At 41.7% G+C, this 23,931-nt stretch overlaps 1 protein-coding gene across 4 annotated transcripts in view; it reads right to left on the minus strand.

Moving 5' to 3' along the window:
• The window catches only part of mef2aa (myocyte enhancer factor 2aa), a 185,979-nt gene that overhangs the window by 146,590 nt on the left and 15,458 nt on the right, over positions 1-23,931 (minus strand). For 2 of the 4 annotated variants that reach the window (XM_084335428.1, XM_084335431.1), the window contains exons 1-2: positions 4,452-4,571; positions 1,109-1,239 (exon numbers count right to left, since the gene is read on the minus strand). The gene's annotated coding sequence lies outside the window, so the exon portion shown is untranslated. Of the gene's footprint in view, positions 1-1,108; positions 1,240-2,896; positions 3,020-4,451; positions 4,572-23,931 lie in introns of those variants that run through there. The other 2 variants (XM_084335429.1, XM_084335430.1) reach the window with 2 other exon arrangements.

Genomic DNA, 23,931 nt, shown 5'->3' on the forward strand with positions numbered 1-23,931 from the left:
ACAATTTTTTACATGTTGGACTATAGTGACTGTCAAATGAGCCATAGTATTGTCTCCATAGCTATAATATAGAATATAGATATAGCTCTACAAACATCGTGACGCACAGTGAAAATAGGCAATGGAAAGCTGGCGCATTGACTACAGGGATGAGGGTAATAGCTGGCGTTCAAAGTGTTAAAAAGAGACATTACTGAACCATTAAGAAATATCCCTGTTTAGTTTTTTCATGGCTTGACCTTAATAGGAGAACTTTGCCAAGATGCCAACTATTTGTTTATGAAAAGTTAACTTTCCACTGGAGCTCAAAGGGGACTCAAGTAACTGTACTCTAAAACATTATCTGCTGGGCTCAAGATTCTGCATCCAGCCTCCAGGTCTCACAGGAGAACGCTGGAATCTCTAGTTTGATGATGGAGCTCCAATAAACAATGAATCATGTTGCCAGGAGCCAGCTGTAAAGCCTTTGTTACAGAGGGAACGGCTGAGGGAACGGCTGAGGGAACGGCTGAGGGAACGGCTGAGGGAACGGCTGGGGGAACCGTTAAATGGACACTGTGGACAGAGTTTTTTGTCTACGTTGTTGATCTCAGAAACATCTTGAGACTCAGTGCTGTGCCTGGACATGTACAGTACAGTCAAACTTTCAGAATGAAGACTTGACTTCAACATTATGCAAGGGGAAAGATGAGAGACAGTTACTCACTGAAAAGATAGTGTTGTGATCTAGCAGAATGCAGTTGAATTGAACACAGATTTCAATTTATTTTCAATGTATTTCACCGTACTAACGTGAAAATCTACCTCAGCAATAAAGTTTGTCTGAGTACAGTAGCATAGTCTACCTTTGTAATAAGAGATCAGCACTGTACAGGTCATTTCAATAGTGTATGACATGTGGTAAAATAGACTAGAGCATAAACATAAGACTCCAACTCATATCAAAGAGTGAAAGAGAAATAAAATGACAATAGCTTTAATATCAAGATTCAATCGTTTTATTTCAAACCACAGTGTTAGTTTGGCTACATTTACCATTGTCCGGCAAAACAACATTTGAATAAATAAATGAAATGGGAAAAGAGATGCTGAGAACATTTAGACTTACCCAACAATCAAGGACGTGATATCCTCCTCACTGGACCAAGAATATCCAGCTCCCGTTTCTTATTCTTTCTCCCTTCCGTGTTCTACCTCTCCTTCAGCTTTCTGACGTTCTCTCCTTCTTAGGGAAATGTCCTGGGAGGAGGAGAGTAGTGGAGAAAGTGTTTCACTCAGTGATTCAGGGGGCACGGTGTAAACGCCAGCACTCTCTCTCTCTCTCTCTCTGACAACCAGCATTAATTGCAGATCCCACTCGCCCACACACACACACACACTCCTCATTTCTCCTCGTAGGAGAAGCTGAGACCAGGCGGTGAGAGGAGCGCAGTGGGAGATGCCACCGCCACTCGGTCCTCACTCCCAATCACCACCTCTCCTTTCTCCCTCCTCAGCTCACAACTTTTTGCCCACATGCTTAAAGACGTGCTTCCACACATTCACAGAGACAGGCTGGCGCACACCGGCAACACAGCGTACAGGGAGAAAAGGCAGATAACGTTTAATTAACAACCTCGTGGACGGTGGCAGTGCCGTGTTAAGTCTTCCGTTCCTTCATCTATCCTATATCCTGAATTAGCAGAGCCTATACGAGGCTTGTAAGGTGGAATTGATTAGTCACATTGTACGATACATCTTGTTTCTATAACGACCGGGTGCCAGACCGCCCATCACATCTCCCGACGATTGAAAAGAGAACCGATTGGAAAATTCCAAAAAATTCCTCTCAGGGACACAATTAAGCCAATGGTCAGGCTGTTGCATCACAGCACAGTCAAAAGTGGAAATGGTTATGGCTACATCTGTGTTTTTTCACAGACATCACGTTTATGAAATCATTGTTTCATTTGTTCAAATGTATTTAAATGGTAATGGTTTAAAAAAATATATATATATATAATAATAATAATAATAATAATAATAATAATAATAATAATAATAATAATAATAATAATAATAATAATAATAATAATAATAATAATAATAATAATAATAATAATAAAGGATACACGGTACATTTCAGTGCCATTGAAACTAACCACTCATCCACACATCATAGTCCCAAGAGGTCACGTGACATGCTCCGTGATGACAATAATAGCAGATATCTGCTGCCAAGAAGCTCGGCTCTGAGAAACTATAGTTTCCACTGATCAAAAAGGAGTTGGAAAGTGTACTAAAATATATTACTCAAGTAAAAGGTACTTCTAGAATTACAATCACTTGTATAGAAAATTACTCTAGTACAATGAGGAGCAGCGAACCTACTCAAGTACTTACAACTTTTGATTGAAAGATCTTTAAGATTGTGTGTGTTCCAAAATTGTCCAATTGGTTTTAACCAAAGTGCAAAATGGAAGTGGGTCCTGATTTTCTTCTTCTACAAAGAATTGAGTAATATATTCTTCACCTAACTAAATTTGGATTCCTCTCTTAGTGGAAGACTAATGTTCACATTAACATACATTGATAGGTAAGTAAATAAATATGTGAGGAGAATCAATTGAGAAAGGGGTCCGATTTATTGGCAATGAACACAGGCCACGAGTTGGGAGCCCTGCCAGGGAGACACACGTCTCTACTGTAAATTGGTCAAAGGACCACTAACCCAGAGAAGACCCAGACTCACGTCTCTAAGGTAGGTTGGTCAAAGGACCACTAGCCCAGAGAAGACCCAGACTCACGTCTCTAAGGTAGGTTGGTCAAAGGACCACTAGCCCAGAGAAGACCCAGACTCACGTCTCTAAGGTAGGTTGGTCAAAGGACCACTAGCCCAGAGAAGACCTAGACTCACATCGTCAACCGCCTTCATGTCGATTGGGATCTGTTCCCCCTGCCACATGCATGCACGTTCACAGTGGCTATACAATCCACCTTGGATGAACGCTGCTCCGTTAATGCGTTACAAAAGCTGTCTCTGTAAAGCATACGGTTAAATTAGATTAGATTAAATTGAATTAGATTCAAATGTATTGTCATTATACAGCACAAGTACAGTACAACGAAAAGAGGTTTGGCATCCAACCAGAGTGAAATGTAGCAGTAAAGTGCAATAGTAATAGTACAATAGTAATACACAATGCAATAGTGCAATAGTAATATACAATTTACAGGTGATTAAATTAAGTGAGTAATGATTCAGATGTAATAAATTGAGCTATGACCCTGGTCAATGTCTTCTTTTACACAATCATCTCCTTTGGATAAACTCTTAATGTACTTCAGCCCCCCTTGGAACCTGGTCAATGTAGGCTACTTGTTTAATTGAGATAAAGTGACCTACACCGCTGCACCTCCTGCAAACCTCTAATCATAAACCAATCATAATAGCTACACTCTAAAATTAATTCTCTAGATTTCAACGTTAACAATGCCATGCCATCTACACAGCTCAACTAATCTCATGCATGTCAACACTATAATATATCTTGTAAACAAGGCCCACTAGTCGTTAATGTTTTCATTAGTGTTATGTCATCTACGTCTTGGTGTTATAAGTGTTGCACAATTGTTAGCAATCCACTGTTTACAGTAAACTCAGTCCCCATCTGCAGTTGTCAGGGTAGACTGCTGACATACTGTTTGGATGGACTATAGCCTTGTGATATATTAATTTATTATAATTGTAATAATAATAACAACAATTAAAAAAAGTTGATGTTGCCAAAACAGTAGACTACATTACTAATTAACCCAATAAACTGACACTTAACTCTCTGGATACGAGTAAGCAACCCACAATAAAGAATGTCGTGATACAATTCATTCCATCTTGAAGGAGTCAAAAAGCTCCCCGGCGTATGACAATAAAAGTTTACCGAATCGAGAGATATCAACAATCCACGGGCTGACAAGTATTTTACGAGACGAGAGGAATATTTAGATTTACATACAGTAGGCAATAGCATATATGAACCATGTGCACGCTGTAGCCGAGCATACAGTAAATATGACTTCTCTCCTCTATCCACTCAACAAAATGAAGTACAAAATGCAAACAATGAAGTACAAAATGCAGCTTTAAAAAAAAAATCAATAACATTAAATGTCACCGCGTAATAATTAGGCTTAAATACAATAGTCATAGTATGTCTTCGCTCAGACATGCCTACAGTAATACAGTAGATGTCTGAGCGAAGACATCCACTATGCCTCTACTGTACATGCACATGCACGCACATGCACGCTGTAGGCGAGCCTACAGTAATACAGTAGATGTCTGAGCGAAGACATCCACTCAACGTTTACCCTCTTGCGCTTTCTCTCTCCAACACTTACTGGAAGGCTACTACTATTATACTGCCACACACACTCTCTCCCAAAACATTGTTTCTATTTCCGCTACTCACCTTTACTCCCAAGTCAGTCGCTGTATATATAGACACTCTATATCGGTGGCTCCGGTGGATACACGTAATGTCAGTCACATTTACACACTGACTGCTATTTTGGGGAGCTGACCAACTCCGTGGAGCCAGTCTATCTCTTGTCAGTGAGAGGCCCCGCCCCCTGTCTGACGAGACACCGCCCCTTATCTGACGAGACACCGCCCCTTATGTGACGAGACACCGCCCCTTATCTGACGAGGAGCCTACCAGACAAGCTAACGGGGAAAATCCTCTCTCCCTCCCTCGCTTTCTCCCTCTCTCCTCTCTCGCTTTCTCCCTCTCTCTGTCTCTCTCTCGTGAAAACACCAAAAACAAGTGGCTAAACTGTCAAACGGAGATCGAAGTTCACGTTCATCATGTATTGAAGAGTGTAAAAAGTAACAGGTTTTGTCAATATTCCAATGTACAGTTTTGCTTGTACAGTTGTACAGTGTCCCCCCACCCACCACCCACCCCTCCTACCCAACCCCCCCACAAGCCACCCACCTAACCACCTCCAATGTACAGTCCCCCGCCCCCCACCCACCCACTCAACCCCACCCCACCTACCCAACCTCCTCCGTACAGTTTCTATGTCAAATTGACAGAGTCACCTGGGGAGCAATAATAATGGGTTCATGACGACAAGGTCCTTCTTTAGCCTTTAATCGGCGTGGTTTATTATTTCACATAGCTTATGCACCATGAGACCTTCTCTCTGTGAGAGGCGACGGAGGAAGAGATCGAGGGGGAGGGAACAATCCCTTATATACCCTCTTACCTGACGTCAGCTACAATAGCTACATCTCCTTGCGCCTATAGCGCCCTCTTGTGGAACAGTTAAGCAGTTACATGCAATCATAACACATAAACTCAACACTCCCACTTATGGATGACGTGTATACTGTACAACTTTTCCAAAAACAACTTTCAAAGAAAAGAATACAGTTCAGAACATCAAAAAGAATATGGCAGTCAATATTACATAACAGGCAATATTTTACACACCAAACACAGTGGCGGCTGGTGAATTCTTCTCCAGGGGGGGGCGCTATACCAAACATTTTGCAAACATGTACCATTGCCATCAATCAATATATGATCACAGTCAGTCAAATGCAACCACGTTTCCAATAGCCCTACACAAACACGCACATCTCTCTCTCTCTCTCTCTCTCTCTCTCTCTCTCTCTCTCTCTCTCTCTCTCTCTCTCTCTCTCAGATCCATCGAATAATAATCACATATGTATATCTTGTCATTTTAAACAAGTTACCATTCATTGTCCGGGTGATTATGCCCCCCCCCCCCCCCCCCCCCCCCCGCGGCGAAATTCATTAGTTAGTTCCCCCTCACAACAACAGATCATCGCTCTAACAGAGAGAGAGAGAGAGAGAGAGAGAGAGAGAGAGAGAGAGAGAGAGAGAGAGAGAGAGAACGCGACTCACTTGTTTAGTTGAAGCGCGCCTCGGTCCTGTATATGTCCACTGTCCAGGGTGTTGATGTCCATGTCCACTGCCCAGACTGCATCCAGCTAGCCATATAGCTTGTTGTTGTTGTTCTTACCGAACCAGCTAACTACTAGCAGACAACCAGACAACTACTAGCAGAGCGTATTTCCTAGTAGCCCCTCGAGGCGATGTCACGTGCCACTCTCAGCCAATAGAGTGACTACTTCGGGCACTAGACCAAGCGCCCTCGGATATCGTATTTGATTGTGTTATGTTGTACGTACGTATTTATTTACACGTACGTATGTATTTGCCCTGTGAGTTGCGCACTGATCGTGGAACTGAGATCGAGGTTGGAGGGGGCTAGGCCGCTAGGAGCCGGGGGGCGTGAATACGTTCCCCAAGGCAGTTGTATCAGGCCGCGTAAACCGAACGCGGAAGGACAACTGCCTTGGGGAAAGTATTCACGAAGCCGGGGGATGAATAGGACACGCAAAATAATTCTTTCTTCTTCTTCTTTTAACCAGGGGGGGCGGCGGTCTAGCGCCCCCCTATGGACCAGCCGCCACTGACCAAACATGACCTCTGCAAATCTTCTCAATTTCAGTTTGGAGACAGGCTCGGTCATAGCATCTGCAACCATGTCGTCTGTAGGACAGTAAACAAGTGTCATCCTTTCTTCCCTGATGACAGATCTGATGAAGTGATATTTTATATCCACATGTTTACACCTCTGTCGGCACACAGGGTTTCTAGCGAGTGCAATGGTTCCCTAGTTGTCTTCATAAACAACAGTTTTCTTATATACATAGGTATCCATTCCTTCAAGCAGTTGTTCTAGATAAATACATTCCTGTATTGTCATAGCTAGAGCGATGTATTCGGCTTCACAAGTTGATAGTGCCACTGTGGGCTGTTTCTTTGTTTTCCATGAAACCAGTGAGCTGTCTGTGCCAAAACTCACACAATACCCTGTGGTACTTCTTCTGTCTGTGTCTTCTGTCGTGGCCTTCAATACCCTCCTTGATTGAGTACACCCATTTTCCTCCCACAGTCTGTCTACCCTCTGGTAACTTGGTTAGAGTAAAGGTATGGTTGTCCTCTAGGGACCTCATCTCCTCATCCATTGCTCTCTCCCATTTTCTTTCATTTTGAATCCGGTGGAGAGCATACTTTTCACCTGCTCTAGGTTTCTAGTGTTGTCCACTGCCATGATTAAATCATCCACCCAAATCACAATTATCACTTTTCCTGACTCTTTTGACTCCTTTGAGTAAACACAGGGGTCTACTGGGTTCTGTATGAAGTGATCTTCAATTAGACAGGTATGAAGCATCTCGTTCCAATTTCGCCCAGACTGTTTCAGGCCATAAAAATGGATTTTTCTAGCTTACACACTAGCTTCTCTCCTTTCTTCTCGTAACCTTCAGGTTGTTCCATATATATCTCCCTATCAATGGGTGCGTGCAGGTAGGCTGTCTTCACATCCATCTGGTGTAAAATCAAACTGTCCTCAGCTGCTTTCTGCATCACTACCCGTACACTGGTCAGATTGGCTGTGGGTGAGAATGTCTCACCGTAGTCTATACCTTCCCTCTGACTGTAACCTTTAGCTACAAACCTGGCCTTGTACTTGTCGTGGCCTTCAATACCCTCCTTGATTGAGTACACCCATTTTCCTCCCACAGTCTGTCTACCCTCTGGTAACTTGGTTAGAGTAAAGGTATGGTTGTCCTCTAGGGACCTCATCTCCTCATCCATTGCTCTCTCCCATTTTCTTGACTCAGGGGACACCATGGCCTCTTTAAAAGTCTGAGGTACTCCACTCACTACTCTGTAGCAGTAATCTATGCTGGTGTACTGTCATCCTCGTCACTTTCTCTCTGGGCATAGTCTTTCAGATACTTTGGGGGTTTATGTTCCCGAGAGGGATATCTCCCACTGCATGAGGCACGTGACGTCACCCTTGGGTGCTTCCCGTCATCATCCTCTGGGGGTTGTTGACTGTCTGTCTGCACATCTGTGCTCAGTACATTAGGCTGTGGTGTCTCTCTTTCTTCACACCCTACTCTGGAGTCCAGCTCTGGCTCCTCTGTCTGTGTCTCGTTCTCACATGTTGTCTTTGTGACAAATTTGACTAGCCTGTGTTTTTGCACTTTCCCTTTACCGGGATAGTAGACTAAAAAAGCGGGGCTTCCCTTGTCGTGGCCTACAAATAGTCCTTTTTCACACCTGGACTCGAGCTTTCCTCTGTCCTGCTGGTAAGCATAACACACTGACCCAAATTTGTGCATTCTGGCTAGATCACACTTTTTTCCTGTGTGCTTATTAAAACACTGATTTCTGGTGTAAGCGGCTTCTTGTACCGCATAATGCCATAGACTCTTAGGTAAGTTACTATCTATTAGCTTACACCTAGCCATTTCGAAAAGAGTGCATCCTTCCCTCTCTGCTATCCCGTTCTGGTGCGGGGAGTAAGGACAGGACATCTCGTGTCTGATCTTATTCCTTCTCAACAGTGATTGGAACTCTCTATTTGTGAACTCGTTCCATTGTCGGACCTCAAGCATCTTATGTTGCCATAAGGGACTACATCTGCAAGAAATTTCTCTGTGGCCTGGAATGTGTCACTCTTTGCTTTGAGAAAGTAAACAAACAGTGCCCCTGTACACACATCTGTAAAAGACTGTACATATTTAAAGCCACCTATGGACTCATTGCTTACTGGACCGGCTAGATCTGTGTTAACTAGCTCAAGTGTTATCTTTACTTTTTCCGTGGGACCTCTGTTCCTCGATTGAGTGAACTTCCCCTTTATACACACATCACATTCCTTGTTAGGTCTATGCTTTTCACCGTTAATGTGCATGCCTTCTGTCACCGCTTGCAGCTTCAGTATATCCTCGTAATTACAATGACCCATGATCTCATGCCATGTCTGAATATCATGACTGACATTACACATCTCATTATCGTTACATTCTGTTTGTAGATAATACATTCTCTTGTACACCTCTATGTTAAATCTCGTACCGTCAGGTTCTACAAGAACATTTTACCTTCATTGAAGAACACTTTGGCACCGTTTGCAGTAGCAGATTTTACAGAGAATAGTTCTTGTGGGAACGAGGGTATGTAGAGAGCGTTCTTTAACGTCACTTTACACCGGCGCCCCTCACTGTCTATGAGGCATACCTGTGCGTCTCCTCTCCCCTGCGCCAACCCGAATGTGCGCTTCCCGTCTGCCAGCTCCATGCTGTGTCTCTCCGGCTCGAAGGTGTTGTTAAAGTTCTTGAATCGGTTCCTGTCATTGATGATGTGGGACGACGCACCTGTGTCCACGATCAGTCCCTTCCTTTGGACCTGCTGCTGCTGCGTTGACTGGGTGACGTACGTTGTCTGCGCCCCGAAGATGAAGTCCTCTCGTCCCGCTGCTCTCCGGGCGTCGTCTCGACTCGCCTCACGTCCACCGTTGCCGCCATCTTGTCCACAGCCGCCATCTTGTCCACAGCCGCCATCTTGCACGTGCGCGTACCGAGCGCTCTGGTTGCGTTTCTTTCTGCACGCTTTGTCTGTGTGCCCTGTGCTTTTACAGAAACTACACCAAACAGTCTTTGTGCAGTTATCTTTCCGGTGACCCTTTTCTCCGCATCGCCAACACGCCAGCTCCGTCGGGGGTCTGGTCTTCTCTCTTGGTGCCGCCCGGGCCTTCAGTACCCTCTCTCCCGCCTCCTCGGCGACCGGGTGTGTGTCTGTGTCTTCTGAGGCCTCGAAGTTCCGCACCTTGGCCTTGAACTCCCCCAGCGACATGTCCGCTGGACCGTGTGTCACCAACAGTGTGAATGGTTTATACATCTCCGGTAGTCCTCTCATAACCATCGCCATCATTAATCCGTCGCTCGGTGCTTCTCCTGCACTCTTAAGCGCCGTGATGATTTGTTCAGCCCTGATGATGTATTCGGTCACAGTCTCTGTGTTGGCTTTCTTCAGCGCGGTCAGTGTTATATAGAGGGATTGTCGATCCGGGGTCTACCCCTGCCGATGTAGTGTTCTCTTAACACTTTTAGGCTCTCTCAGCCTTATTATTATTATAGCATTTCCTCTTCAGGTCAGACTGAAGAGCGGGACAGTCACACAAGTCTGAGAAAAGTCCAACAAAAGCCAGATATCACGAAGTAAAAGTAGGATGAAGCAGACCAATTGTAGTAGACTTGTGTGGGCACGTGTTAATTTAAATGACGGTGTGGAACCTATTTGGATGAATACCTTGTTGTACAGCCCTATTCTATTTTTATTTTTTATTTTATAATTCTATTCTATTCTAATTTAGTTTATATTCTATTTTATTTGATTCCACCTTTTTATTTGTTATTCTACTGTAATTGTCTGTCCGATAATGTCGCACCAAAAATGACCAAATCAAATTCCTTGTATGTGAAAACTACTTGGCAATAAAGACCTTTCTTATTCTGATTATTTTCTATTATTTTTATAATAAGTGTTCGGCCGGCGTAGCCTCATCCCATTATTATATACGATTGACGTAATCTATCTATTTGAACGACCACATCAAACAAGAGGTGGACGCTGGCAAATACTGCGGCATGGTCATGCTGGACCTACAAAAGGCCTTCGACACTGTCAATCACTCCATTCTAATGGACAAGCTAAAAGCAATTGGTTTTGATAGCCTATCAGTGAGCTGGATGCAATCCTACCTGGAGGGGAGAGAACAGATGGTAGAGGTAAACGGTACTCTATCCCCCCCCCTCACAGTGAGCTGTGGTGTTCCACAAGGAAGCATACTAGGACCGCTACTCTTCCTAATTTATGCAAATGACATGTCGTCAGCCTGTGACTGCAACTTGTTCCTGTTTGCGGACGACTCAGCCCTGCTGGTCTCTGACAAGAACAAATTGCAGGTTGAAAAAACCCTCAGCACGGAACTAGGCAAAATCTGCATATGGCTCGCTGATAACAAACTATCATTACACATGGGCAAAACAGAGTCCATTCTCTTCGGTTCAAATAACAAACTCAGCAAGACCGACGGCTTCTCAGTTACAGTGGGTGACAATATTGTCACAAGGAAAGACGAAATTACCTACCTGGGTTCCATCCTAGAGGCAAATCTTTCCTGTGACAAAATGGCATCCAATGTAATAAAAAAAGTCAACCAACGAACTAGATTCTTGTACCGGATCTCCTCTCTGGTAAACAAGAATACCCTGAGGACTCTGGCAGGAGCACTCATTCAAGGGTACTATGACTATGCGTGCACCTCATGGTACCAAAGCACCTCAAAGGCGCTTAAAACAAAATTACAAACATCACAAAACAAACTGGTCAGACTACTACTTGACCTGAACCCCAGAACCCACCTCACCCCTGCCCACTTTGCCAACCTAGGATGGCTTAGAGTAGACGACAGAGTACAGCAACTTGCAATGGGCCTGGTCTACAAGATACACTATACGACCGGGGTGCCCATGTACATGTCAAAATACTTCCCAAAGGTCAGTGAATACCACAACCACTACACCAGAGGAAGCTCAACAAATCATGTTAAACCCAGATTCGGCTCAAACAAGGGACTAAACACGTTTCGCAATTATGCCACAACAATGTGGAACGCCCTACCCAAAGCTGTAAAGGAATGTGAATCCCTGCCCACATTCAAAACCGCCCTTAAAGAGCACCTACGGGAGGCTGCAATTCGAAACTGGCCACCGTAAATGCCCAAAACCCCCACCACCTCCTAATAGACAGTCTCCTCCCCACCGCATGTATATATTCCCTCCCCGCCGTATGTATATTCCCCTCCCACCCACCCACCCCCTCCTAATGTACAGTCCCCTCCCCATCATATGTATATACTCTGTCAGGATCTAGGGGTAACAGTACTGTATATTTGAATACCGCCTATGCCTATCAGTACTAAATACCTATATGTCCCTATGCCATAAATGTCATGTATGTTATGTATGTCATAAATGTCTATATGAATTGAAAATGGGGGACCCTGATGGAAACAAGACAAACGTCTTTCTCAGGTCTGCATCCCCTTAACAATTGTATGTATTGAGCCGTACTGTATTGTACCCATTCTGCAATCTGTTAAATAAAGTTTTCATTCATTCATTCATTCATTCATTCATTCATTCATTCATCTAAGACAACAGCAAAGGTATTTGATTTAGTGGACACTCTCCCGATCCAATGGAAACGTGCAGCGTTTTTTTGAGTAGCCAATTGGGGAGAGGAGGCGGGATCTGTTAAGACGCGCATAATGCAGGATCTGAGGGGAGAGGTGTGGTGTCGGGGCTCTGATTATTTTACTGGGAATTAAAGAAGCAGGCGCTATGGAAATGTGACATGATGGACATGTTGCATTCACATGTTTAAAATGGGTCATATATGAATATGATTAACAGCAAAACCTCTGCACTAGGCCTATATTCAGCCAAACCAAGTAGAGCAGTTTAAAGGTGCTGTAAGTGATATTCCATTGTTAAAATAAGTGTTAAATAGCTCTACATTCCATTAGTCATCACTGATATAGTGTTTGGTCAGTAACATGGGTCTCCCAGTCCAGTGGAGGCTGCTGACCAAATTTTTAGGTGAAGCACAAATTATTATATTATATTATATATTAAATTATATTTTTAAAACATCCCCCACTGTGTGTCAGTGGTCAGTGGACACAGATGGAAACATATTAACATTAGGTGACAGCGGACCTGACCAGATGAAAACATATTAGGTGACAGCGCACCTGACCAGATGTAATCATATTAGGTGACAGCGCACCTGCCCAGATGAAATCATATTAGGTGACAGCGCACCTGACCAGATCAAAACATATTAGGTGACAGCGCACCTGATCAGATCAAAACATATTAGGTGAATGACAGCGCACCTGACCAGATCAAAATTAGGTGAAGGTGACAAGGAAGCCACAGACTCATACCCCCCCGACACTCAACTAACCGCCTCGGACAGTCCTTCATACCAGTGGCCATCAGGCTCCACAACAGTGGGCAGGGACTGCTGCCAGACATCCAACTACTAGGAACCTAGTAGCTGACTCCCACTTAAAAGGACAATATACTTTATGCATACCGCACCTTATGTGAATACTGTAGGCCTATACTTCATCAGATCATATATTTAGCATTTCGCATTTTTGCATTTTTTGATTATATATTAGATTAGATTTAGATGATTGGATTATTAGATTATATATTGCATATATTTAGCATTTCGTTTTTTTAGATTATATATTAGATTAGATTTACATTATTGGATTATTCGATTATATATTGTAACTATTTATTGTAGGGCAAATATAACTGAGAGGGCATACATACCCTCATCTCGCACCTTGTTGCCCATATGCACATGTCCAGAGTTAATTATATTGATTTGTTATATTGTTTACACTGCTTTTTTATTCTATTTTATTTTTACTTCTCCACTGTACTATAATTATGTCACCTGTACCTTGTCTTATGTGTGTGGATAAGTTCTACAGAAGTTAAACATCGCTGGCTATCACAGTTAAAGTTCTGATTACACTACAACACATTTACACATGGCTGCCCATTAGTCTAATGGAAATGTGAATCTGTAATATAGACACAAAATTAAATTTTTCCTTTTAAACTGGTAGAACAATAAACATGCATATTGTTGTAATATACCATTTTTGTTTCTATTATAATCATAATGAGTAATTTGATAATAGCCGTCAAAATAAATAGTAAAACAAAAGCATTGTCTAATTGCTGTCATCATTTTATCCTCAGTGTGACTCCCACATTTAAATGCTGAGCATTTTGTAAAAGTAACTGTAGCACCCTGTTGGAATAATAACCACTTGTTTAAGTGGAGGGGGAAAAAGTTTGAATAAATATTTAGCTCGGCTGTATCTCGATGTCTGTTGTCACTAATTACACTCCAGGGAGAGAGTCTGCATTTACTCAGGGATCCTCTGGGCTCTGGGAACTTTCAGCTCTACGCTGCTCTTTAAATTCACAAGTTCATCACATTCATATATTAAAAAGAATAAATACATAAATAATGACACATGTATTACAACTTTCCATGTCCTGCACTACGGCCACACTCATTATTACCCATAGAGAATAATGAGACAGAGAAGGGGGGGGGGCTGAGAGAGAGAGAGAGAGAGAGAGAGAGAGAGAGAGAGAGAGAGAGAGAGAGAGAGAGAGAGAGAGAGGAGAGAGAGAGAGAGAGAGAGAGAGAGAGGGAGAGAGAGAGAGAGAGAGAGAGAGAGAGGGGGGGGGGGGAGGGGAGGAGAGAGAGAGAGGAGGGAGGGAGAGAGCAAGAGATGGAAAGGGAGAGAGAGAGCAAGAGAGGGAGAAGGGGAGAGAAGGAGGGAGGGAGAGAGCGGGAGAGAGAGAGAGAGAAAGGAAGGGAGGGAGGGAGGGAGAGAGGGAGAGAGAGCAAGAGAAGGAGGGAGGATATACAGTAGAATGCCCCCCTCCACACACACAATGAGGTCAAGTAACTTATTATATTTTCTACTTTAAAACAAATTATTGAAATTATTAATTAGTGCATCGTTGATGTTTTCCACACACATAGCCCCGTGATCTAAGTAAGATGTTTAAGTTTAGTTGTCTCATTACTTAGAGAAACAATCTCTTAGCGTGTGACAATCAAGTAAAAGCATTAGGTCCATTGTTTTATGCATGTGTTGTGTTGCATACTAAACAGTGTGTACTGCGTGATTTACCACTTAGGCTACAGTAGTCAGGCTATCAGTATGAGGAAGATTTGGGTTTGCAAAACAGGAGGATCTGGCAGATTAAAGGACCATATACCAGTGAGTTCCAAGTCATTCTTGCCTTGATATCCTTTGTACATATCTGTAGATAGTGATACTATATCTATCTATACATATATATATTATATATACTATATCTATCTGTACATATCCCGTTACCTATATATACACATATACAGAAACTACAAATAGCTCAAAATAAGGCTGCCAGACTAGCTCTCCACTGTTCAAAGCGCACTAACATTGGAGTTATGCACAGAAATGTATCATGGCTTCCGGTTGAGAAACGTCTGCAATCCCGTCTCATTACTTTTCTCAGAAATATTCAAGTTGTCAAAAAACCACAGTATTTTTATGATCATATAGTTTACATAAGAGAAGAACATGACCATATGACCAGACAAGCTACGTCAGGCCATCTAATGGCACCTAAACCCTGAACAAATCTACTCAAATCTTCTGTGACTTACATGGAATGGAACTCATTGCCAAGCTACTTCGCTGAAATAGAATCCAAAACCACTTTCAAGAAAAAAATTTAAATAGCATCTACTAACGAGCATGCACTGAACCCTTATGGCATAGCGGTGAAAACCAATTGACTGTTAATTGTATTTATGTTGATGGCAGTAAGTGTTGATCAGGAAGCACTATTTATTTGATTTTAATACTTTTTAGTTTTTACTAATAAATATCTTGTACAATATCATCCTAACTGAGGATGAGATTGTTAATGATGTTGATAATGATGTAATTGATGATGTAATTGATGTTGATGTTGATAATGATGTAAAGTATTGAATATCGTTGTATCGTTGTGTGTGCCGGACCCCAGGAAGAATAGCTTTTGTCAAGTGCAAAAGCTAATGGGGATCCTAAATAAACATAAACATAAACATAAAACCTATACTCATAGTTACGCTGCTGGCCAGTATGACTTACTACCATAGTGTCTTTATACCTGTATCACTGTGTACATAGTATATTACAACTCTGTACATACATCTGATTAGCACTATTACTCAGTAGTACTAATCTATATATTTGATACCCAGTTTAATCACCTGTACATTGTATATTACTATTTCACTTTACTATTACATTTGCACTCTGGTTGGATGCCAAACTTATTTCCGTTGTACTATACTTGTGCTGTATAATGACAATAAGGGAATATAATCGAATCTAATCTATATCAATGTGCCATTAATTTTTCAGAATATTTTACCTTTACTGAATAATTTTAAGTTATTCTCTGTCGATTCACCACATAAACTCATGAATGTCACCACATCTGGCCCTGTTTCTTGTACGTGGTTCAACTAAGTCGATCAAGATGTCATTATCCAGCTTCAGTTAACCCGATGTTTGAAGCCGGGATTTTCCTGTTCCACGAAGGTGGATTCAGTCTCGTTAACTCAAGCCAGACTTGCGACTCAGGCTAAATGCGCGCGGCCGCTTTAGGTGAAAAGCCAGCACGTATCGATGGCAGAGATCCTGATTCTCTAACGGCATTGATTGATTAATTGATTTAAGACTTTATTGACAGATTGCAATACGGCTCAATCGCCTCGCCGACAAGTTAAATGCGTTATCTATAGGCTAATTTTAAGTCCCTCATTACCTCAATCAATCAGATTATATTTCTTTAAACTTGCCTGCTGGATTGAATAATCAAATGAGATCTTGCTAGCGAAAATAATTAGTTAACTGTTATACAGAATTACGATACGGCTCTCTTACCCATTGATTGATGTATAGTCAATCTTTAACTTATCTCCAATGTGGTCTAACGGGTTGTTCTTTTGACTTTCACACAGACGACCGGGGTTCGAGACCCTAGTCGTCTCCTTCTTTTTGCAATATAGGAATAATTCAATTTGGTGCACGTTGAGAGCTATATAAAGAATGACATCCTCAATGCATGTAGATTTATAATATTTTAACTTAAAACCAGGCTACTTTGGCGTATAATCATTAATATTATATTCAAAAAAATCATATTGGAAACACTGGGTTTTGAACCCCAGTCGCTGGGTTGGCAGGCTTGAGCACTACCGCTGCACCACTGTGCCAGATGGGATAAATTCATTGTTTATACATTAATGAACGAGAGACCCGTGTTTAGAATATCCTTTGTTTTGAATGAAGTTTATCTCTTTATCCTCATTCATTAATGTGACGTCAACGGCTCATTCAATTTCTCAAATCCGTCAAACAGCGCATCTCATCAGACATCTTAATCCCAGTTACAATTAAAATAACCACATAATGTGTACATCGCACGAGCGAGCGCCACCGTCGCCACGGTATATATAACGTGCATTATTTAGGACAAAGTGAATTTAGTATCAGCATTTTGGGTCTATTTTACATTTCAAAAGCCCCCTCTGGAAGAATGGAGCACAAAAACGTAATTCAGAATGGTATAATGCAGATCGTAGACTGTGGGAATAGTTTCAGGAAACGGGCTGTCACTTCTTTGCGGGGGCGTGGCGATGGTTCAAGCTAACTTGAACTTAAACTCTGCTTTCGACCAGGCTCAAACTTTTGGATCTGTTGTCATGGTGATTTGGAAAATCCACGTACAGGGAACCGGAAAGTCCGGCTAACTCAGTTATCCAGTTAAAGTTATCCGGCTAACTCAGTTATCCAGGTACAAGAAACAGGGCCATGTCATTCTATCCTCTGAGGTGGATTTATTTTCCATTTGAGTGAAATGTGGTGACTTTCATGGGTTTATGTGGTGTTTTAGACACATTCTCAGATAGACCGGAAGGCAATTACTGTACCACTAAATTTTTCAGTAACGGTTAAAGATGATGAAAAAAAAATAACGGCAGAGTGATTTTTTTAAGGCAAGAAGGACTTGGAACCCACATGTCAAAAAGACTGGTCTGGTCCTTTAACTCTTTGACCGCCAAACACGTAATATTACGTGTTTGGCCGTCAACGCTTTAGTGCCAAAAACATAATAATATGTTTTTAAATCCTTTGATCTTTTTCCTTTGATCCCCGTTATAAACGGTCATCCGGATCACTCTAGGTGTCCCTGGCTCATTTGCCTATGTTGGAATTGCAATGCCGATCGAATCTTACCAGGTGGCAGTATCACCTACCTTTGGAACTCTGATAGTCCAGTTCAGACATTGTCTCTACTGATCTCTTTCTGTCAAGACTCGCTCTGAGGGGGAGGAGCTCTTGCAGAGCAATCGCTAGGAGATCTGCCTGCCTCAAAACCTATACTGTCCCGTAAACACGAGTAATTACATATAAACAAGTAATTGTGATCGCCGATGGGATCATTGGAATTATTATTTTTGGAGTACCTTCTGGCTAAGGTAAGGTATATTCTATGTCTATTTTACCGAACCTGAAACATGTTTCTGTAACGATCACAGTGTCTTATTTTACCGGACCTAAACCAAGCTTTTTCTAACAATCGCATTTTCGGGGTAAGACTAGCGTACTAGTCCCCGCCCCCTTGATGATTTTGTGAATGCACATATGTACATGCAGGGGTGCGTTGGTCATGGGACGGGGTAGCACGCCGTTCCACCGGGTCTGTGAGCAGGAGCACGCGCACTCGACTGATGCACCAACTCGCCAAGTACCCACCTGGCTACTTTGCATAACAATAGCTCAGGTCGTCAGGTGTGTTCAAATACGTCTTCAGATACATTCACACAAAACCTGTGAATGAAATGTGTTACATCCCATTCCTATAGGCAATTAGGCATTGTCTTTATTCTGTGCACACGCGGGGGAACATTTATGCGCGCGACGCATGCATGTGGCATCATTAAAACACAGTGCATCCAGGTATGAATTTTTTACATGTTGGACTAGAAATAGTGTCTGTCAAATGAGCAATACTATTGTCTCCATAGCTATAATAGACTATACAATAGCTCCACAAAGATTGTGACATATCGTGAAAATGGTCAAGAAAAGCTGGCGCTAGTCAGTGCAGATGGGGAAAGGGCCGCCTAGTTATAGTTGAAAGTGGGGGTGCAAGATTTTTTTGTATTCTTTTTTTTTTTCTTTTTTTTTATTTTTTTTTTGCAAGGGGTGGTTTGGAGGGGGTCCGGCACGACCCCCTCCACGGCAGATTTTTTAACATTTAATGAACACCTGTATGTGCAATTTCCTGCAATATAGAGCCATCAATCTTGACCAAAATAAAGCTGCTCTTTTCACTATAAAACTCAGTTTATATTGCAGTATGATAGCTATAATAATAATAACTTCACTGCGAGGGCTCTTTTAGCTAACGCTAGCTAGGCACGTATGATAGCCAATTACTATTATAATAATAATAATAATAACTTTCCCATCCTCCCAAAGCCCCTCCGGCCCCGTTCACATCCGCAGCGCAGTACCAACAACAACAACAACTAATTGACGCTATCAATAGCCCCAGTGAGCGCGGCGGCTGAATGAATGAATGAAAACTTTATTTAACAGATTGCAGAATGGGTACAATACAGTACGGCTCAATACACACAATTGTTAAGGCGATGCAGACCAGAGAAAGACGTTTGTCTTGTTTACATCAGGGTCCCCTTTCGTGACTGTGCTGCACCGAGTGAATCCACAGTCACTTGCTCCTCAATGGGAAACCAACCTAGATTTACCATGAAGGACTGGTTCTGGCCGAACCGTTCGTTATACAAGTATCACAGAGACATTACAAAGGGGCTCACAGTTGCACGAGGGGTTCGCACAGAGATACGGGATGGTTTGAAAGCTCGGCGTTGCTAATAAATATTTTTAATATTTTTTTATAAACTGCTCAAAGCGGCATTATTTCCGCCGTTGGGTGATCACAGCGCCATGCGCACCATCCCGTATCTCTGGATTCACTCGGTGCAGCGCAGCAGCGCCGAGGCTCACCATACGAGAAATATTCAGTTTCAATCTGTTTGCGCATTTAGTATACAGTCACAGTGTTCGACTTACATGATGATTTGCTCCATTTTGATGTAAACGCCGAAGAATAATCCAGTCACAATGTTATCCAATATCCAGCCTGAATTTTTCAAGGGCTTTCGAAAAAGCCGCCTCCCCCAACATGTCGTATACGTCATGCCGACGAACCGTGGCCCGTGGGCACTGGATCAAACCATTAAAGTGGGGGGTCACACAATCTTTGGAAACTTAAAAACTTGCTATTAAGTGTCATTGCGTATTATTAATTTGATTGAAATTACTTAGTTATGGTTAGATTTATATATGGGGGGGGGGGGGGGGGGTATATCATATTTTTCATATGATCAAAAAGTGGGGGAGCAAAACCAGCGTTTGCCCCCCCATGTTCAATAGTCGTAGAGCACCCGCTCCGCGTGCTCTATTGCGCAGGCGTCTATGGGCGTGGCTCTCAATGAGTTAAGAAGAAGGACTTGGAACCCACATGTCAAAAAGACTGGCCTGGTCCTTTAAGAAGAAGGACTTGGAACCCACATGTCAAAAAGACTGGCCTGGTCCGTTAAGTCTGTGCTTCTCACTGACCATTGAATGTATGTGATGATCAAGCCATATGAACAGGTGTGTTTACAGTGTTGTTATACAATAAAGATAAGCTGGTAAATTCTTCATATAGCTATAATCTATATAGCTATAAACTATAATCTGTGACAATAGAGCGAAACTAATTTGCAAAAAAAAGAAAATGTTTACACAGTTGATTTAATTTACATTTCTATTTCTAAAATGAAATGATGGCCATTATTTGATTTAGTCAATTATTTTGCTGCATACAGCCTCCACTTGCCATACAGGGGCAATACAAATAAAGATAAACATAGCTTTCCTCTAAACTGGATTGCTATCTATCCATCCAGATAGTTTCAGTGTGTAATCAACAGACCTTGTTGTGAACAGTTTCACAATGTTCACAATGAGGTCAGTATTTCAAATAGTCTTTGGTGCTTAGAGTGCCACAACCCCAATGCCATGCAGCTCCATTGCATTCGCGTGACATAAAACTCTAGGACAGATATCTCACACTGATAATCACACTGAAACTGTGATGGATATAGCACTCAGGGAAAAGCAGAACATATGTTTGTTTGTATTTATTTTGGACAATCTGCCCCTTTAATTAACCGTTAGGGTGGGCAGATAGATTCCAACAAGCCATCTCACTGATAAATATGAAAACACTGGTATACTCCTCTCTATTGCAAATGCAATATAACATTCTGATAACAATAAAACATGTATTGCAGTAACATCTGTATTGTGTATAACAAATCAAGATTTTACACATACTGTATCTCTATGTATTTTCCAGGGAAAGTACAGTTTTGTCTTCATAACTTATAAATCCCTTCTTTCTGTATATATTTGCCAATTATGCTCTCTCGCTCATTAACGTTCAGTAGCCATCTGCACACAGATTAGTCATATGCATACTCTAAATATGTCTGTAAATAATGTGCAAAACGGGACACCTGACAAAATAGGACACTTTGTGCTTCAGAGAGCATATCTTTACAAAAGCAGAACCAAAAACCAACACCTATGCGCAGCTGCGGAGGCAAAGTATGTGCTGATAAATAACATTGATTTCTTGGGTATGGCCTCATCAATCTGGGCATGAGGTCTTGTGTAACTAGAAAGGCACAATATATCTTTGTAACATGATGAATATCTGCGTTAGATTGTAACTGTATTCTCAGTACTCTTTTGCCCGGAGAATGTCCTCTAAAATACGTTATGGAACATTAACGGGAGACATGACAACGACCACAGCGGGAGAGAGGATTAAAAAAACACTGAAATGAGGGAAATAGATTCTTTTTGCCTGTGTACATTTGAAAGCTATCACAGCAGTGGAAATTGAGTTCAACAGAGTTTAGTGGGCTGTTAATGTTAAGTCATCAGTCTCACTGTAGAACTCTGAGAGTGATGGTTTCTGTCCAGAGTATAGCCGTCTTGTTTTGCCAAATAGTGAACATTCACAGATACTTCACCGATAATCACAACCCTGCTTAGCTTTCACAAATAAATAGTTTTCGTGCATAGATCACGTTTATAATAGGTTTCATGCATGTATTTCCTGCTTGATAAGATGATGATGGTGGCCTAGTAAATAGGCCATAGTGAATATGAAATACTTAACCTTCAAACATAAGACTGACAGCACAATATTGATGATTCACTGGGACAGTTTTTTAACGTATAGGTATATCAATGACAACAGGTTTACTGTAACATGTTGTACACAGGTGTACAAGAGAGCTGTGTAGCATCGGCCTCTGGCATGTAGAGTGAACGTAATATTTCAATGGATAGTGATGGAACTTAAATCAAATGAAATACTTCTCATTGTCCGATGTGAAAAATATTCAAGGATTCAGGTCCTTGTCCTGCTGTCAGCCTATGTGTGTAGTTTCATCCAAATCTGCCCCGTAGTTTGCGAGATTAGTTGTGGATAGACAGACAGACTCACACACACACAACCAAGGGCATAATCTCCCCAGACTACCGCCTGGCAGATAATGACATGCAACTCTAGAACTACAATGAAATATTACAACAGTGGCTACAAAGAAGTGGTCTCTCTTCTATTTTGAAGAGGTGTTTGAAGAGGTGTCATCCATCCTATGTGTAATAATTTTTTTTTCATTGTACAGAAGAGGTCTTAATATATTGTGACAGATCTCCTCTCCCCTCCCATGGATATGTGAAGGATGGGAGATCCTTCTGCCACAGGAGGAGTAGAGTCAATTAGGTAGCTGATTAGTACTGATAGAATACACCTGTGCAGCATTAGTCACACACATCTCACATGCAATTGCACACACTCCCGACACACACACTAGCTGATTAGTACGGATAGAATACACCTGTGCATAATTAGTTGACACACATCTCACGTGCACACACCCAGTCCCACACACTACATTAACACTATGGTTAGAGAGGAGTAAGTTGAGCAGACTAGGAGTTGGAGTTGTGTTATTGAGAGAAAGAGAGATTGAGCATTCAGAGTTGTGGCAGTGAGAGGTAGTGAGAGGTGAGGAGAAAGCGAGTAGGTGTTCTTTGTGTACTGGACCCTGGACTGGCTGAGATTCCCTCTTGTGTACTGACCCTGGACCGGACGACTACCCTGAGTATTGAACAATCCCTTTTTCTGTCGGCGAGCCTGTTTTGTGTTTTTGACCATCGGACGGACTGTCTATGACCATTCTCTTGCTTATCAAACTGGATTTTTGCCTTAATTCAATAAATATTATTATTGATTGATATTGCTCTTGTGTGAAGTGAACCTTTTGAATTAGTTTGTATCTGAACCGTGGCGAGTCTGGTCCCCACCAGATTCGTCACAATATATAGAATATTAATGTGAATTATTGCAGAAAGCTAATATTCCCATTTTACCAACACCCAAACTACTGATTGTCAGCAGTAACCTATAGTATGTTAGAATATGATACACACTTGCCCATTATACCTTGTGTGGTGTTTGCATTTTTGTTATTCACCCAATGTTTCTAGATTAGATTAGATTAAATTATATCGTCATTATACAGCACAAGTATAGTACGAAAATAAGTTGTTATCTACCCTGAGTGCAAAGTAACAGTAAAGTGAATAGTAATATGTGCCATTGAAAGCATGGATCCACAACATTATTAGGATTTTAAAACAATACAGCCATAGCAATTTGTGTAAAAAGAATTAACAGATGTAAACTTGATCTCAATTACAAGCAATATACAGTAAACAGCATGTATGGTTAATATTTGCCATTTACCTCTGCTTCATTATCAATAAGTGCTATTAGTTATTCATGATAAAACGTGATTTTTGTAAAAAGAAATCCATTCGAATCAAGACAGGGTGGAATAACTCATGTCTATCTTGAATAAACATACAGTACATGAAGCAAGGTTTTCATCCCTACACGGTGAACCTTTTTGTTTAATTTTTACCATACAATTTCTACACTTTTATATTACCCTCAAGGGACATGAACACCACACATATAATAATAATATAAAATGTGTAGTTGTGTGCACAGTGTTTTTTATTTTTACTATTTCTTCACAGAAAATTAGCCAAGACTAATGAGTCCCAGGTTGGAAAATATAATATATTTAATTGTATCATTTCTCTTTCGGTAGACGGGTCCCACAAACCCATACACCACACCACACCAGAGTTGAGTACATAACTGTTCATCTCTGTAGA

Source organism: Notolepis coatsorum, assembly GCF_963971535.1.
Source record: "Notolepis coatsorum genome assembly, chromosome: 18".
Taxonomy (NCBI): domain Eukaryota; kingdom Metazoa; phylum Chordata; class Actinopteri; order Aulopiformes; family Paralepididae; genus Notolepis; species Notolepis coatsorum.